We start from the raw sequence: 16,697 nt of genomic DNA, 5'->3' as shown, positions 1-16,697 counted from the left end.
ACGGTCCGCAGTCCCATAAGTGATCAGACAGCCAGTTGGCTAGCCTGACTGACTGACTAAGTGCTCGTGTGCCCCCTTGGTCCCTCAATTTCCCAATCCCCAGCCGCAAGATCACAACCCTAGCTCCTCAAATCGACGATCCTGACGGCAAGGACGTGATCGATGAGGCCAGATGAAGGTGGGGACTCGTCGGTCGCGAAGACCATCGATAGTAGGGGCTTCGCGGCCAAGCAGACGATCGGTAGCACGGGCATGGTAGCTGGGCGAGCCACGGGATGCGGACAGCAGCCAAACCAGCGCCACAGCTAGGGCACGGCGTGGAGCATGTGGCCACGGCGTGGCGCTGCTACTTCGCCCAGCGTGGTAGGGCCTCCACAGCTCGGCCGCTCTAGCAGTTATGCTCATGTGGGGCATGGACGAGAAAGCAGAAGTAGGTCTGAGCGAAATCAAGCCTGAGCGTAAGATGAGAGAACTAGTGATAAATTTGATCTTTGTTTTGAAATTTATCATTGTAATTTATGAAATTTAAGCTGTCAAAAATATTACATCTTTTGAAATTTTGAATACCCAACTCCCAAATCCTGAGTCCGCCCCTGCACGTCTCACGCACTCCACTTCCCTTGGACGACCTCACCACTGCCAGTAGGCACATAGGCCCCGTTTGATATCGCTTCACATTCTCCTAATACTACTGGTGAAGTAGCTCTCTGGTGAAGCGAAAACTGTTTTAGAATACGTTTTGCGAAACAACTTATTTCTATTCTTCATGAGTGGATAGAAGAGGTGAAGCTGGTGAAACTAGTATTTTTGACTTCTTCTTTGTAGTGTAAGTTGTTTCCAGCTTCAGGAGGTGCTTCATACATGAAGCTATTTACAAAATATAATTTCGACGAAGTTAGGAACATGAAACTCATTTTGACTATCTTTGAGCAATTATATGGCCTCAAAATAAATTACCATAAGAGTGAACTCTTCTGCTTTGGTGAAGGGAAGGAGGTAGAATCTGACTACATGAACATTTTTGGATGTCAGGTAGAGGAAACTCCTCTAACTTATTTGGGAATACCGTTACACTATAAGAGAATAAGTAATAAAGACTGGAAGATCATAGAAGACATGTTTGAATGTAAATTGAGCACATGGAAAGGCAAGTTGCTCTCCTATGGAGGCAGGCTAACTCTCATAAACTCAGTTCTAAGCAATCTATTTGTCTATATGCTTTCTTTCTTTGAGGTCCTTAAAGAAGTTCTAAAAAAACAGAATTTTTATAGATCTAGATTCTTCTGGCAAGGGGATGGTCACAAAAGAAAATATAGATTATCTAAATGTGATATATTATGTAGACCAAAAGAACAAAGTGGACTGAGAATTATGGATTTAAAAGTCCAAAACATATGCCTTTTAAGTAAATGGTTGTTCAAACTTACTAATGAAGATGGCATTTGGCAATAGATACTCAGGAATAAATACCTTAAATCCAAAACCCTTACTCAGGTTGAGAAAAAACTTGGTGATTCTCAGTTTTGGTAAGGACTTATGTCAGTAAAACAAAAGTTTCTTAAATGGATGAAATTTAAGGTACAAAATGGGAAACAAACCAGATTTTGGGAAGACAAGTGGTTGGGGAACTCGGCCCTTAAAAATCAATATCCCAATTTGTTCAATCTGGTTCATCGTAAATATGCTACTGTTCATAAAGTGCTTAATGACGACTCTTTGAATGTCTCGTTTAGGAGACACCTTACGGGAAATAACCTGAGGGACTGGATGGATTTGGGACATCGCATTGCAAACATACAACTGGGAGATAATAAGGATATCGGAGTCTGGCAACTTCACAAAAGTGGCCAATTTTCAGTTCGTTCTATGTACTCAGCTCTATTAGATGTTCAAGTTCTACTCATAAACAAGCCCGTATGGAAATTGAAAATTCCTTTGAAAGTAAAATTTTTTATTTGGCTACTCCACCGTGGGGTTATCTTGACAAAGGATAATTTAGCCAAGCATAATTGGAAGGGGAGCAAACAATGTTGTTTTTGCATGAATGACAAAACAATTGTGCATCTCTTCTTCGGGTGTCATATGGCTAGGTTACTTTGGAGGATAATTTTTATCACCTTCGGTCTTACAAAACTTAATAATATTGTGTATTTATTCGGGTCGTGGGTGCAGGGTTTTATGTGGGAAAAGAAAAAAATTATGTTCACGGGTTTATGTGCGCTTCTCTGGTCAATCTAGTTATCCAAAAATGATGTAGTTTTTCATAATACTCGAAAACAAACTGCTCTCCAGATCTTTTTCAGGGCCACTTATCTTACCAGGACTTAGGCGATTTTGCAAAAGGAGGAGGACAGAGACTTGATTGCAGATGCATGTCGCGCCTTGGAGGTGACGGCGATGGACATCTTTGCGCGGAATGGGTGGCAGTTTAATAATAGGCTTTGTGGCTTGTAATTTGCTTCCTGTTTAGCTCTCAAAATTTGTAATAAGGGCTGGATATAACTCTCTGACATAGAGGCCGAGATATTGTTTAATATTCCTTTATCTAAAAAATACTCATTTGGCACAGCTTCAAATGAAGCTCTCAGTAGAGTCATTGAAGAAGCTTTAGGACCCCTACCCGGTAGCCTAGGTATAATTTAGTCTTTTTTTTTGAAAAAAGTTTTACATTTGAATTTCTATACGAAAGACTTGCAAAAATGACATCCGACACGGTGCCAAAAATCACGGTGCCATTGGTTAACATCACGGCGACCTCTGGCGCCGTCTTTTTCCACATGGATTCCTACGTAGCGATGGCCACCGCGCCAAAATCCCGGCGCCATGATGTTACATTTCTATAGATGAAAGTTGGTTCCCTGCCTCGCTCTGTCCACTCCACCGCGCCACACGCCACTGCCCCTCCGTCCTCGTTCAGCACCGCCAACGCCGTCACCCCCCTCTCCGCACCGCCGTTGCCATCCATGCGGCGAGCCGGAGCTCCGCCACGTCTCCCGGTGGAAGGCGGCGGCCCACTCTCCTCTCTCTCTCGCTCTCTCTCTCTCAACGACGGGGCTGAGCGGCGGCAGCGATGGGGCCTCCACTGCTCCTCCCTCTCTGGCCCTTGCCTCCCCGGAGCTCCCTCCTCCCGGCGCCAACGACGGATCCAGGCGCCGCCCCTCCCTTCCTCTCCGCGTCGGGTACCCTGCACGAGCTCGCCGGCCAGATCCCGCGGCTGGGCGGAGCCTCCACCACGCGGCCTCTGGCATCCCCTGTTCCCTCCTTGCCGGGTCGGCGGGTGATGAGGAGCTGCGGTGGCCTCCCCTGCGCCCTCCGCGCCGCCCCTCCACTGCTCCGAGCGGCACGGGTCCGCGGATCCGGGCGGCCGGGAAGGACCGGCGGCGAGCAAGGCCCTCTTCTCGGCATATGGCTGCGCGGCCTCCTCCGGCGCGGCTGCAGCGCCCGCGATGGCCTCCCTGATACCGGCGGTAAAAGAGGTGCGCGGCGGCGGCATCTGGCCAGGCGCGGTGAATCCCCATGGCGGCGTCCGCTCGTCTCCATCTCCTCTCTCTCTCTCATGCGCGGGGCAGCAACGGCCCTGCTCCTGGCGCTCGCGCCAGCCGTGACGAGCAGGGCCGGGCACATGCGGCGGCCGCGGCCCTGCTCTCTCCGCAGCGGCGGCAGAAGAGAGGCGCAGTGTGGTGACCAGACCGGGCAGGCTCCGCATCACGCCGCCTCTGCTCCGGCCGTCAAGGGGCGCGACGCCCTGCGCCTCCTTCTCCGTGATGCCCTCGTCACCTCCGGCTGCCAGATTTGCGCTGCTCCTACGCTCCGCACATGGATCCGCGCGCAGCGAGACCCAGGCGCATGCGGGAGCAGGGGTCCGACGAACGCATCAAATCCTTCGCACCCATCGACTTTGCCCCCAACATCCCTGCCGAGCTCTTCCTCCAGCGCTCCACCGTTGATAGCATCGTCGGTGGTGGCGCGGCTCCGACGCCCCCAATGCCACTGTGGAAGGCCGTCGCGCTCCTCCCCCAACGAGCTGCGCAACTACAACTGGTATGTCCCTTCTGCATACTTCCCATCCCCAATCAGCAGCCTCTCCTTGCTACCAGTGAATGGATCCGCTCATTCTTCCTCTAATCAGGGTTCAATTCAAGGTCCAAGTTCAGATCTTTTGTGTTCCGTCCCCAACGCACAAACGGCCAGGGCAACAAGAACAGCGACGGTGCCGGAAGGGGTCTGGATTGAGCTCTCTTGATGCAATTACTCTCATCCTTCATGCAGTTTCACTTGATGACGATGGAGCCAAGGAAGCAACATCCGAGCATCAGTCATTTGCCAAATTCATCGCAGTAAGGTAATTAACTACCCAATTAGTCTTTGGATATGATGTACTTCTATTAAGCATGTGTGAATCTATTAGTTCATTCTAGCACCTGTTTGTGTCGTTTTAATGTTGGCTGCTGTGTAGCATAGAAATTAATTTTCATTTGCAGGAACAAAAAACATGCTTGATTACTCTTTTTTCTAGAGTGGTTGTTTTTTTATGCTGTGTAGCATAAAATTGTTGTTTTTTATGATGCATTCTGTTCTCTCTCTCTCTTGCCATGCATATGCATAGGTGCTTCCACAATTGAGATGGAGTACACGCCTGGATGGATTGTTTGAGCAATGTAGCAAGCACAACATTATGAGGGCCAAGGTCTTGCTCAGGTTGTCATCCGGGAGCAGGCCTTCGGCACTGACACTATAACCATCGAGGCACCCACCACCGAAGAAACATGAGATCAATTTATGTAAGCTCAGTTATCTTGAGAAAATGGATCTGGGTAGCCAAAGATTTTTTTCCATCAATTGTCATATATCAAGTTAGACTTCCTAATATTTATTTTTCCCCTGCAGTTTGTTCAGTGCAAACTCCAGGTATGAATAAATGAATATGTGAATTCTACCACAGAGGAAAGAGGTTTGGGTTCTCTCATATTTTTCATGTGAGATTTGCGCTAGATTTAACTTTTGGGGTAAAATTCTCACTTGATCTGGGTTGTTCATGTATTCAGTTTGTGCATTAATTACTAGCTGCAGCAAAAGGAGTGGTTCTATTCTTTTAAGCCTCTATATTATCCTAGGTATGGAAGATTCATATTATTACTTGTGAAGTATATGTGTTGCTTTAAGGGGGTCTTCTATTTACTGGCTATGCTCTGTTCTTTGGAGTTGCCATCCTTGAATGGTTTCCTTATGATAAAAAACAAATGGTGGTCTGAATCAACAATGACTTCCTGTAAGTTCCAGCATTATTAATTTTTGAACAGTATATATGGTCATGTTCATAATTTCTACACCTGGTAGGTATGTTCATAATTTTTTGAAGATTGAGAGTTGGCTCAGTTCAAGGTAGGTGTCATGTGTTTTCCAGTCAGTAGTATTGTGAGTTTCTTGATTATTTGTGTACACTTGAATAAAATGATCATGCAGGCCCACCTTATATAATGGAGGCAGCATGGTTCACGTGTGAACCTTTTTTTATATTAGTATGGAAGAAAATTGCCAACTGCTTTAGGAACATTTGAAGCCTAAACTTTGAACTGGAACAAAAAAAAATGTTTGCCTATGCTGGTACGTCAAGAAAAGCCATTTATTGATGCATTTACATACCCTACAATTTATATTTTACTTAGTTGGACTAACAACACTCTTGTACATGTTTCCTTCTTGCAGAAATATGAAGCCATGTCGGGAGTCAAATATGACATCTGTTATTGTCAAAGCCTATAGATATATTTAGCTTGAATGGCGAGTTATGCAATTGTGGAACACTTATCATTTTGCTAAGAATCAAGTGCTCTTTAAAAGTCTAGCAGTGTGCTGTATTGAACCCGCCTAGCCTTCAATTATGTGAAGGCTATCGCCAATGAACACCTCCCTTATGCTGTAGCCACTAATGTGCTTATTTCTCCGCTAATTAGGGACTGCTTTAAGATGTCTACATGTTTACTGTATAAACCATTATTGTTACCATGAGCCCATTAAAGTTTTTATTTGTCTCTGATATTTGTAAAGCGTTCTCCACTTTTCTTACTGAAAATGCTAAGAACTTTCGCTTGAGTATTGATCATCATTCCTGTGCTTCCATATACTTACAGCATATTTGCTTAACTTTCTTTCCAAAGCCAGCTCAGATGGCTTTCCGACGGATGGCGCACTAATCAGCTCTTCCTTGGCTCGTTTCCTTCACGCGACCGGCTCGGCTCAGCTTCTTTTACCGGGCCGACCTCCCCGTCGACCCGAGTCCGCCGTCGGCGCCTCCTCCCCACCCACGCCCGCGGCCGCTTCCCCTCCGCCACCGCTGCGCGATCCCAACCTCCCTGCGGAGCGCACCGCCGCCACCCGACCTCCCTACGGAGTGCCCATCGCCGTAGGATTCCGCCGGAGCGCCGCCGCTGCCGCTTCTCTGCTCTGGTTCCGGTCCGCTACCCCAACCTCCCTGCTGAGCCCGTCGCCGGATCCCGCCGGAGAGCCGTCGCCTCCGCCTCTCTATTCCGCAGTGAGACCAACGCCGGCGACAGGCTCATCATCGTCGACTTCTTCTCACCGCGCTGCTCGAGGACGTCGGCAGTCCCGCAGTCGCGTCCTTCGATAGACACCCGAGCGGGTCAACGGCGACAACAACCGACGCACCTGCACGACGAGCCTCTGCGCTGCGCGTGACCTTGCCGTGCGACCCTGCGCCGTGGATGCCGCGGCGTTCGATGCCGCCATAAATAGCGAGCTCGCCGGGTTTCCAAGGTCATCCTGGACCCCAAGAGGCCATGCCTGGACCAGGAACGCCCTCCTCAAGCTGAAGCATGCCCAATGGTGAGCGACAACATACACAGCTTCAAGTAGTTGTGCAAATCGATTACGGAGTCCGGACGCGGACAGGCTTCAATCGTTTCCGAATGAGTAATGTTCGGATTGCTCTGCATCATGCAATGCTTGTCAAGTACTGCTCTCTGATCTCAACTCTGAAATAACTGCAGAGGTCAGTCAGGGTCAGGAATGCAGCTAATTTGGCGCTGAATTTTCAATCGCAGCCAAATTTGGGGGAAATTTGGCGTCTTCTATGATCTCGACTCAATCGAGAGCGAACAGCGCTGAATTAGACACCCGGCCGGGACCATCGAGCTCTAGCGGCCGGAGCAAAACACCGTGCCTCAGCTCATCAGCATCGGCGTTGTGCACGAACGCATTAGTACAGGACGGCGTCGGCGACGATGGCTACAGGATGGTCGCCCCTCGCCCGTGTTGGAGGCCAGTGCTCGCGCCTCTAACCACTCCGGTGGCCAAGTTTGCCATAGACGTCAGCCTCCGGGAGCAAGTTTGCGGTGCCGCCGCCGCTGCCCAATCCCAACCTCCCTACGGAACGCCGCCGCCGCCCGACCTCCCTGCGGAGAGCCCGTCGCCGCTGGATCCCGCTGAAGCGCCGCCGCTGCCGCCTCTCTGCGCTCTGGTTCCGGTCCGCTACCCCGACCTCGCTACAGAACCCGTCGTCCTGCACTCCTGCTACTCGTCGCTGCCCACTTCGTCCTACTACAACAGCATCCAGAGGAGCATCAGCTCCCACTTGCTCCTGATGCACATCCAGCTTGCCGACGACATGGCCTTCGACTGCGGCAGCAATGGCTTCTTGTCGCTGACCTCCACGTCCCAGCACGCAGGAGCCGAGGCCGCCAAGAAAAAAGGCGGAGCCGAGGCTGCCGTTATGAGCCGAGCTGTATGTGCGTGAGGAAACAATCTGTTCACTGTGCCATCCGTTGGATTAGAAGAGGACGGCATCGCGGGAGGGTGCGCACAGGACCTGCCGTGCGCACGGGGCGTACCCCCATTTTCTTCCATAATACATGGGGTCAGGTAGTACGGCACCATACTTTAACTACCAGGCTACTACAGAACAGGCCTTTAGTCTAGACTATTTATCCCGATTGTCGTTGGACTCGGGACCAAATGGGGCTTTTGTCCCGAGTCCAACGGCTAGCCCGGAAGAAGGAGAGTCAGGGGCCTTTTGTCCCGGTTGGAGCCACCAATCGGGAACAAAGGGTACTCTTTTGTCTCGATTGGTGGCTCCAACTGGGACTTGGGCCTTTTGTCCCGGTTAGAACCACCAATCGGAACAAAAGAAGTGCATCTGTCCCGAGTCTAGCCAATCTCCGGGATAAAACACTCCTCTCCTTCTATTTTATGTCTCTCTCCTCTAGAGCTCTGCCGCCACTCCACACCATCCATTAATTTCTTGTCTGCCTTATCTTCTTCCCTCCCCTCTCCTCCTTCCTCCTCTAGCTTGGGGATGAGGTCGATATGCGCCTGCGGTGCAAGGCGGCGGCTCGAGCCGCGGCGGCGTGGGACCCGGCGAGCAGCGCCCGACGGCCATGGCGCGGGGCGCGGCGAGCTGAGGCTGCGGCGAGCGGTGACTTGGGCGCGCGGAGGCGGCGCTGGGCTATGGCGAGCGTTCCTCTTTGTTTTCTTTTTTCTTCTTCAATGATTCTGGGATTGAAATCATGTGAATGATTTGGGATAGATTATATGCATGATTTGTTTGTGGATTTCGATTGTGATTGGTTTCGTGAATGATTTTGTCAATGAGAATAAAAGATTTGGAAAAGTGGGAGACGGCATGTGGACGAGCCGTAGGCGAGGTCGGGCCTGCGAGTTTTTTCTTTTTAAAAAATATCATTGGGCCTGAGATTTTTACCCGCGCCCACTCTTCCCTCCCCTCCCCTCCCCTCCCCTTCTGTTCGTCGGAACAAAATAGAGACCGGCGGCCTCTTCTCTCTCCCTCTCACCGCCCCTCTCCCAAATCTGGCCATCTTGGGCCAAATCCGTGGGGGCAAGCACCGGATCGGGGTTAAGCAAGGTGAGCTCCCTCCCCTCCCTCGATTTTGTCCGATGGAATGCATTCATTTGAGCACATTTTGCAAAAGCCTAATTGAAACCGTGATGGTTAGAAATTTGGATTTGTGCCGTTTATGGATGAATTAGTTGTTGTAGGAGGTTGTATCTAAACTCATGGTTTACGAAAAAAAAAGAGTCGTATCAGGTTACAGATACACGTCAGTTCTAACTTCTAAGTACTCGTCGGCTGCCTTTCTTGACCCCCTTTAGGGAGCTCATTTATGTTCCAGTTCAGTTTAATCTCACTTTTAGACCGTGTGTGCTTTATCGATGTTTGTATGACGATGACTTTAGTTTTTCGGGAGATGTTTGTATGATAATGACTTTAGTTTTTCGGGATTTACAGAATTGAGGATAGTTCTTCTCTTATTGTATTGATATGGCAGACAATCAATGATAGTTTTTGGTACAGGGTGCTTTCGACAGAGAAGTTCAGAAAACAGCGAGTGAGTTCAGATTCAGAAAACTAGTTATCCATATTCTTGTATTCATATACTAACAAAGTTTGAAATTAACCTCATATATATATAGAGTGATCCCTAGATTTTCAAAGCAATGGTGGCCCGGTACTTGGAACCACTGTCTCTATGATTCGAGCAGTCTCCCCAACGCTCCCACTTCTGTGCTCATCGTCCTTTGGGCACTATGCGCCCTGTTCGGCTGGACGTTTTGCCGCGGATGATTACTGTAGCGGCTGGGTACTGTAGCAAATACATGTGGTATAGGCTCGATTACACGAGAGAGTGAGCAATATACCATTACTGTAGCTACACAGTGAACAGCCAAAATCAGCCAAGTGCAGCCGAACAGGCTGATGATTGATGATTCCTGAAGCCAAGCCCCACACTTCGCTACGATAGATCAGAGTTGGTGTAACAAGCAAAGGATGAAAACAAGAGTAGAATCACCTTTGAACATTCTAGCAAGAACAAGTGAACAACAATATAGCATGTATTTAAGATATTAGCACAGGAAAAAAATAAATTTGAGAATACAACTGCCGGGATTGGGTGCTGCATATGTTCGGACCGGTTCTGTTTCCCGACGGCAATGGTGACGCTGCTTCGTGGATGTACATACATTGCCTTCGAGACTGGGATGAGGCAGGTGGCTACAGCTGGGGATCAGCTGTCCTAGGCTTCCTTTACCGCCAGCTGTGCGAGGCACGCAGACAGCATGCACCGACCTCCACTATGTCAGGCTGCATCTTCCTTCTTCAGTAGTTCAGTTGTGGATGTGGAGCCGACTACCGGTGGGTAGACCCAGGGTGTTTCAGCCTCTCCCCTAGAGCCCTGTTGGTGTGGACGAGTTAGATCTGACGGTGGCATACCTTTGGGACCATGTCTCCTCTCCATACGCCACCACCCAATGTGCGTATGTCGACTATAGCAGTTGGACGTTCTCAGCCCTTCTACAGTGAGTTTCGAAAACTCGTTTCATACACAATATTTGAAATATCCATTACTAATGGATTACTTGATTGTATTTTTTTTTGCGACAGGTTGTGTGGGAGCGGTATCTAGACGAGCAGGTACTTGGGACGCCTCTAAAACCAATGTGCAGGCAGACGAGGACCTGTGGAGTGTTAGGTGCCCTCTAATTTGCTTCTACACCGTCAATTCACTTGCCTCACAGGGTGGCCCGCTAGTTTGGGTCGCTGCATAGCTGCCCCCTGAGGAGGTTTCGACCTTGACCGACTTGCACAAGTACATGTTTTTGCTTTCTATCTACGGCTTCGTATTGTTCATGTGGCTTACAATTGTGGTTCAACTCTGAAAGTGATCTAATGCTCTAGACTAAGAGGAGGAGGGGGTGAATTAGACAACTTTAAATCTTTAACCTAGGACCCCAACTAGTTTGCACAAAATCTAAACTAGAACATGCTATCTAAATGTGCAATTACGCTAATCATATCAAGATACTACTCTATGAAGGTAAAGACATACAAAAATTGCTAGTATGAAATGCGAAAACGTAAAGACGGGATGGGAGGAAGCAAACTCTCGACATGAAGATTTATCTCGTGGTTCGGTTAGCCACAAAATCACATTACATCCATGTTGTTGAAGCACTCACAAAAAGTATCGCATTAATTAACATATATAAACTACACTCACAATGCCTCCTCAAACAGCTTCAACCTTCACGATTGACTTATAATGCCGTACTTAACATATATAAACTAGACACGATTTAGTTTATCTAACCAGACTTACAGTTGTAAAGTACTACCACTATGTCTCTGCTTTCACTTTTATTATAGACGCATTCCAAATTTTGTGCTTGACTAGGTGTGTGTGCCCGTGTGAGGAATGTTGAGTACCTTCTCCTAGCTGTGATGAGTGAATTGTCAACCGTGCGGTGTGATCGTGTGCTTGGTCTTTGGTTGCAGGTACACGGGCGTCGAGTGTCGACGGAGAGCTGCCGTGGAGGTGCTGTGGCCGATGGACCGTGCGGTGGATGGCAGTGAAGGGCAGCCGGGACCGGAGTTTGGGTCGGGCGGCAGCTGTGGCGTCCACTCCTGGATCAAGGGCGCAAGCACCGGTGGATGACGGGTTTCTTGGTTTGCGCCACTGTAACGAACATGGCACTATTTATGCCATTTCGAGTGATTTTGGTGATCGAATGACAACGCAATCAATGGGACTAATGGTTTTGTTAAGAGAACATTTCTAGATCCCAGGGATGAAGTAAAAAGGTCATGCAAAGCAAAACACGAAGAAAGAACTCAAAGAAACGCTGAATTGGACGAGTTCTGCAGAAATCAGTAGCACCGGAAAAACCGATGCCTAAGCATCGGTGCATCAGATGGTTGTCGGAATATCCGATGCCCTGGTGTTTGATGCAAGTCTGAGCGTCTCTGAAGCTCAAGTGAAGATCATGTGAGGCACCGGTTAAACCGACGGCATCACGACAGGCATCGGTGCATTGGCATACTATGTTCCAGAGACGATGTCAAGCGCGCAGGAGCCAAGTCTTCAGCACCGGTTGAACCGGTGATGCATCGGAGCATAGCATCGGTGTAATGATGTCAGCAGAAGAGGGAGGTCCAATAGGTAGTCCAGTTGCTGTGTGTGACCGGTTGAACCGACACCCCAAGCATCGGTTCAACCGATGGTCCTTGGAACTGCTGCAACTGTGTCAGGGAAGCCAACGGCTACTTCGGGTCTGAGAGTGACCGGATGAACCGACGCTACCACATGCAGAGGCGTCGGTTCATCCGATGGTACGCATATTTTTGCTGACCGTTGGAGCAACGGCTCCACGACTTGGAGGCATATATATATGGCATCCCCCGGCCATTTGGAGTTTGCTGGAGTTGCTAGAAGTCACACACACATCCAAGATCATCTCCAAGCCATACAAGAGCTCATTGATCATATCCTTAGCCTTTAGCACTAGCCTTGTAAAGTGTGAGTGCTAGATTAGCTCTTAGTGAGTGAGATTGCAAGGCCTTGAGCCTTTGTGCTGTGGTTCTTTAGTGAACCAAAAGAAGAGCTTGGTGCGCTGGCCCCTTGGAGCTGTGAAACTCGCCGGCAACGTCATCGACCCTCCGACTTGGTGTGGAGCGGCGACGACACTTTGTGCGGGGGACGTGGAGACCCCCATCCTTTGTGGAGAAGCTCCTTAGTGGAACCCGGGGCCAAGGTGACCGTGATTGTGTTCACGGAAGAGACTTGGTGGCCGAGTAGCAATACTCTTAGTGAGTGCTACAACAACGTGGATGTAGCTGTGCCTTTGTGGCTAACTGAACCATGGGATAAACACCCGCGTCAAGAGTTTGCTATCTCGTATCCCGCTCATTAAGCTTTCGCATTTCATACTAGCAATTTGTATTGCATTTACTTTCATAGAATAGTTTCTTGATAGGAAAGGCTATAGGTTGCTAAACTCTTTTTGGATAGGGGTTTCACACTAGAACAACCATAATTGCACATCTAGATAGCTTGTTTTAGTTTAAGTTTTGTGCAAACTAGTTGGAGCCATAGGTCTAAGTTTTTTTAGAGTGCCTAATTCACCCATTCACCCTCTTAGGCTAGAGCACCCGATCCTTTCAGCCACAAAACCAAGTTGGCGGACGGCGATTGAAGACGCCAAGTCGTGGAGGCACGGCCGCGCGTGGAGTTTTGGCGGTTTTCTCAAAACCGGCCACCTACCCGGGTTTCGCGGACCCTCCAAAACCGCGGACCGGATCTTCATCCCCACGGCGGCATCGCGGAGAAGGTTTCGACTCGAAGAAAGAACCTTGGCCGTCGGATGAGTCCTTGTATCTTTTTCCGGTTTTGCCCCTACGGGCTTTTCTAGTGTCTAGTTATGTCTAGGGGTAGTTTAGTCTTTTAGTTCTAGAGTTAGTGGGCTTAAATATCTCTCACCCACTCTCTCCTCAGCGGCTCTCCTTTCCTGGCGCCCAGAGCCCCCTCTCCTCTGTGCGCCTCCTCCCCCTCTCTCTGTTCTTCCTCCCTCTTTTCTCTAGGGTAGGATTTGGAGTGTGAATTTTTTAGACTTTGTACTGAGATTGGATGGGAAAGGAGGCCCTTCCCTCCTTGTGCCCTCCGGGGTGTTGATTTCGTCTCAATTTCATATGTATCGTGCTTTCTTTGCGACGAATTTCGAATTCGCTTTGTTGATTCTTGGTGCACGAGTTTGTGATGATTGTGTGACTCTTTGAAGTGATTCTAATCCACCTAGCCTAGTGCTAAATCCTACGGAATCACGAGTCTTCTCAAATCGAAGCTTTTCACGTTCTAGGAAAACCCCGTTCTTGCTCGGGAATTTCTCGATTCCTCCCAAACCAAGGAGTGATTCGTCGATTCTTTTGGTGGGTATGTTCACAAGGTCTTTGTGATCGTGCCTGCAAAATTTGAGCCCCTTTGGACTTGTTTTGATCCTCCAATCATCAAGTTTTCCAAAGGTTGCGGGCTGTGAAACACCAGTTCTGCTCGGGTTGGGTTTTTCGTTTTCTCCGGTTGAACCGACGCTTGAGATCAAGATCGTCGGATCAACCGGTGAGTAGAAGTTTTGGCTTTTAGGGTTTTTGGCCTTTCTGCTTGGTTGCACCGGTGCATTAGTTCCACATGCATCGGTTCAACCGGTGAAGCTTCACCAGCGATCCCTGCGTGCTGTTTTGCTCGTTGCACCGGCGTATAGAAGTTCATCAACGTCGGTTCAACCGGTGCTCAGTGCCATTCGTTTTGTTGTCTCTCTGGACAACTGCACCGACGCTAGGGCTTTGTTTTCATCAGTTTAACCGGTGCTCTTTAAGTCTGTTTTGAGGCGTCTCTGGACAACTGCACCGACATTGACACTTGATTTTGTCGGATCAATCGGTGCTTGCTTTTCTCTTGCTGCCGGCTTTGTGACGTCGGTTAAACCGGTGAAGACCTTCACACGTTGGTTTAACCGGTGCTCATATACCGTGCTTTCTCTGTTGCTTGATTGTCGTTCTTGATTCGATCTCTTCGCATCTTGTTACTAGGGTTTGTGCTTTGTGTCTAGCTTAGCTATAGCTACACTGTGCACACTCTAGAAGAGAGAGCTTGTGGTGCGCATTTGGGATCGTAGGTCAAACTTTCCCTAAAGAAAGTTTTAATTGGCTCCCATTCACCCCGCCCCCTCTGGTCGCCTTTTCGGTCCCTCACCGTGCGTTGCTACGGGTGAAACAATTTTTCTCCATGAGCATCAATGTGTATGAAAGCATATTATTTAGCTTTCCTGCAAGATTGGAAGAATAAAGTGTACAATACCACTTACAAAAATAACCCATGATAACACTGACTGATAAAAATGAAACTTGGTAACAATGATCGAGAGATTGCATTGATCTATAATTTGGCATGAATACTATAAACTTCAAAATTCTACAAAACAAAAGAAAATTCTGAAGGGGTGGCAGGCCGGACCATGGAAACAAAATAGCAATATATAGACTCAACAGCTTGCCATTGTCATGTGGTTAGACCAACATTATTTTCATAACAGCAGAACTAAGAAGTACAATATTTTGGAGCTCAATACCCATGAGTCTTTCAGTTTCTAAAGCCATAACAGATAGCAAATTACCAAAGAAATCGCAATCCAGTATTCTCTTATGATCTTTAAATATAGTGATAAATAGTCCAAATAGAGTGTTCCCCTTCACCTAACTACTTTAATCTTCCTATAAAAAAACGTTTCAAAGTTGTAGTATACCATATGGAGCTACATAACACTAAGCCGACCAATTTCTACAAAAGATAGCATGAACAGAAGTATCAAAGAAGACACCATGTGTGGGTCTCCTGCCAGCTCGTTGGATGGCTGCACAAGCGTTTCGGCTCCTTCCTGAGCTTCATCTGCAGTTAACCCAGTATGCAAACACCAAGTTGAGAAAGCTCAACAGAACAAAATCAGATTGGATCAACCAAACGAACATTAGGCTCAGGGCACCACCCACATTATCCTCGCGAGCACATCACATCCTGGCATCGATCTCCTGCAGTGTGGTGTCAAGGAGAGTCCTATGCTGATGCAGCCCCTCCTTCGCATGGACCTTTCTTGTCGTCTCCACCTTTAGTCAGGCAGTCACCCAACAACTCCCCTCTAGGCACCTCTGCAAATGAAGTAGCTAGTAATCATGTACTTATGTCATATATCGCAAGGTGAACCAAACAATTAATGAACTAATCAAACTATCAAATAAACACCAGAAAAGAGGTAGATAGCAACTGCAGCAGCTTCTTGCAAAAATTTCATCAATTACCCTGTAATCAGATTGTGACAAAATTTGAAATAAAAGAAGAAACATGGAACATCTTTATCTGAAACACTAAACCAAAGGAAATATGATGATTATTTACCTGCTAAATTACACCATGTGTATTGAGTGTTCCAATTGATGCTAGAGCTTGCCTGTAGTTCAAAGATTTGTTGGCTAATTTATCTTCCCCTTCTTTTGCACATATGCAAATGTCACAGAATAAATGAATCATAATCTAAACTGAACCTAAAACGCAATTATTAATATACAATTTATTTCTGACCGATTGCACTCCCAGCTTGGTGCCAAACATAAACTTTTGCATATTCAATTGCGTAATGGAGACCTCTTTGACAACAGGGTAGAAACCTGAAATAAGGACAGAAAAATAATCCATGTAAAGTATTTGGAGAACTAATAAAATACGCACTGTCAAATATTTAGCTAGCTTGACACCATCATTCGATCACATGCCTGCAGTGCCTGGTTTGCATAGTATCTTACATCCACGTCAGGATCCTCGCTGAGCTCACCAAGGCATGGCCTCATGGTCTTCTCCACAACCTGCAGTGTAACCCATTGATGATACTCCCCAATGGTAACTTGAATTATATGCTGCATCGCCCACTAAGGATCAAACTCCTCTGCATGCCGCTTCAAGTTGTTAGCAATTAACAACATCTCCGATTGACAAGACCAGGAAATTCAAATTGTTGTTAGTTAATCACACTGATCCAACCATCAGTCAATACATTACAATGTCGTATATGCACAAGGGATACAAGTATAGATGCAAGAGAAATCCACATGGAACTATAGTTGTGATATCGAGCACATCCATAGCTGTAATAATACAAACCTTATCTTCCAACCATTGCATGCAGAGTGCACCCAACTTGTCATCAACATACCCCACACCTAACTGACTTGCCAACAATGGGATGTACTCAATTGTTGCAAGCCAGACTCTCCGGTGCCTATCCTATGCAAGTTGTACAATGGCTGGTAGCAGTGATTGATACAGCAAATCAATTCCAATAACCTA

General features: G+C 47.7%; 3 long non-coding RNA genes across 5 annotated transcripts; 2 read left to right on the top strand and 1 right to left on the bottom strand.

The window, feature by feature from the left end:
* The first annotated feature begins 3,740 nt into the window (after positions 1-3,740).
* On the top strand, positions 3,741-5,922 carry LOC120666307. Of its 2 annotated transcripts, none has more exons than XR_005671650.1 (5): positions 3,741-4,041; positions 4,143-4,342; positions 4,607-4,886; positions 4,952-5,604; positions 5,707-5,922. It is a non-coding gene; the product is annotated as an uncharacterized LOC120666307 (long non-coding RNA). The 2 variants fall into 2 exon arrangements; XR_005671649.1 differs by having other exon boundaries at positions 4,130-4,342.
* A 3,812-nt stretch (positions 5,923-9,734) lies between these two features.
* LOC120666306 lies at positions 9,735-10,737 on the top strand. Its single transcript, XR_005671648.1, has 2 exons — positions 9,735-10,332; positions 10,418-10,737. It is a non-coding gene; the product is annotated as an uncharacterized LOC120666306 (long non-coding RNA).
* A 4,235-nt stretch (positions 10,738-14,972) lies between these two features.
* LOC120666305 lies at positions 14,973-16,024 on the bottom strand. 2 transcript variants are annotated; one of them, XR_005671647.1, is made up of 4 exons: positions 15,936-16,024; positions 15,753-15,804; positions 15,350-15,656; positions 14,973-15,248 (listed from the first exon to the last, which is right to left on the bottom strand). It is a non-coding gene; the product is annotated as an uncharacterized LOC120666305 (long non-coding RNA). The 2 variants fall into 2 exon arrangements; XR_005671646.1 differs by having other exon boundaries at positions 15,753-16,018.
* Positions 16,025-16,697: the final 673 nt, after the last annotated feature.

This window comes from Panicum virgatum, chromosome 3N (assembly GCF_016808335.1).
Source record: "Panicum virgatum strain AP13 chromosome 3N, P.virgatum_v5, whole genome shotgun sequence".
In the NCBI taxonomy this organism is placed as follows: Eukaryota; Viridiplantae; Streptophyta; class Magnoliopsida; order Poales; family Poaceae; genus Panicum; species Panicum virgatum.
This window is presented reverse-complemented; position numbering and strand designations above follow the sequence as displayed.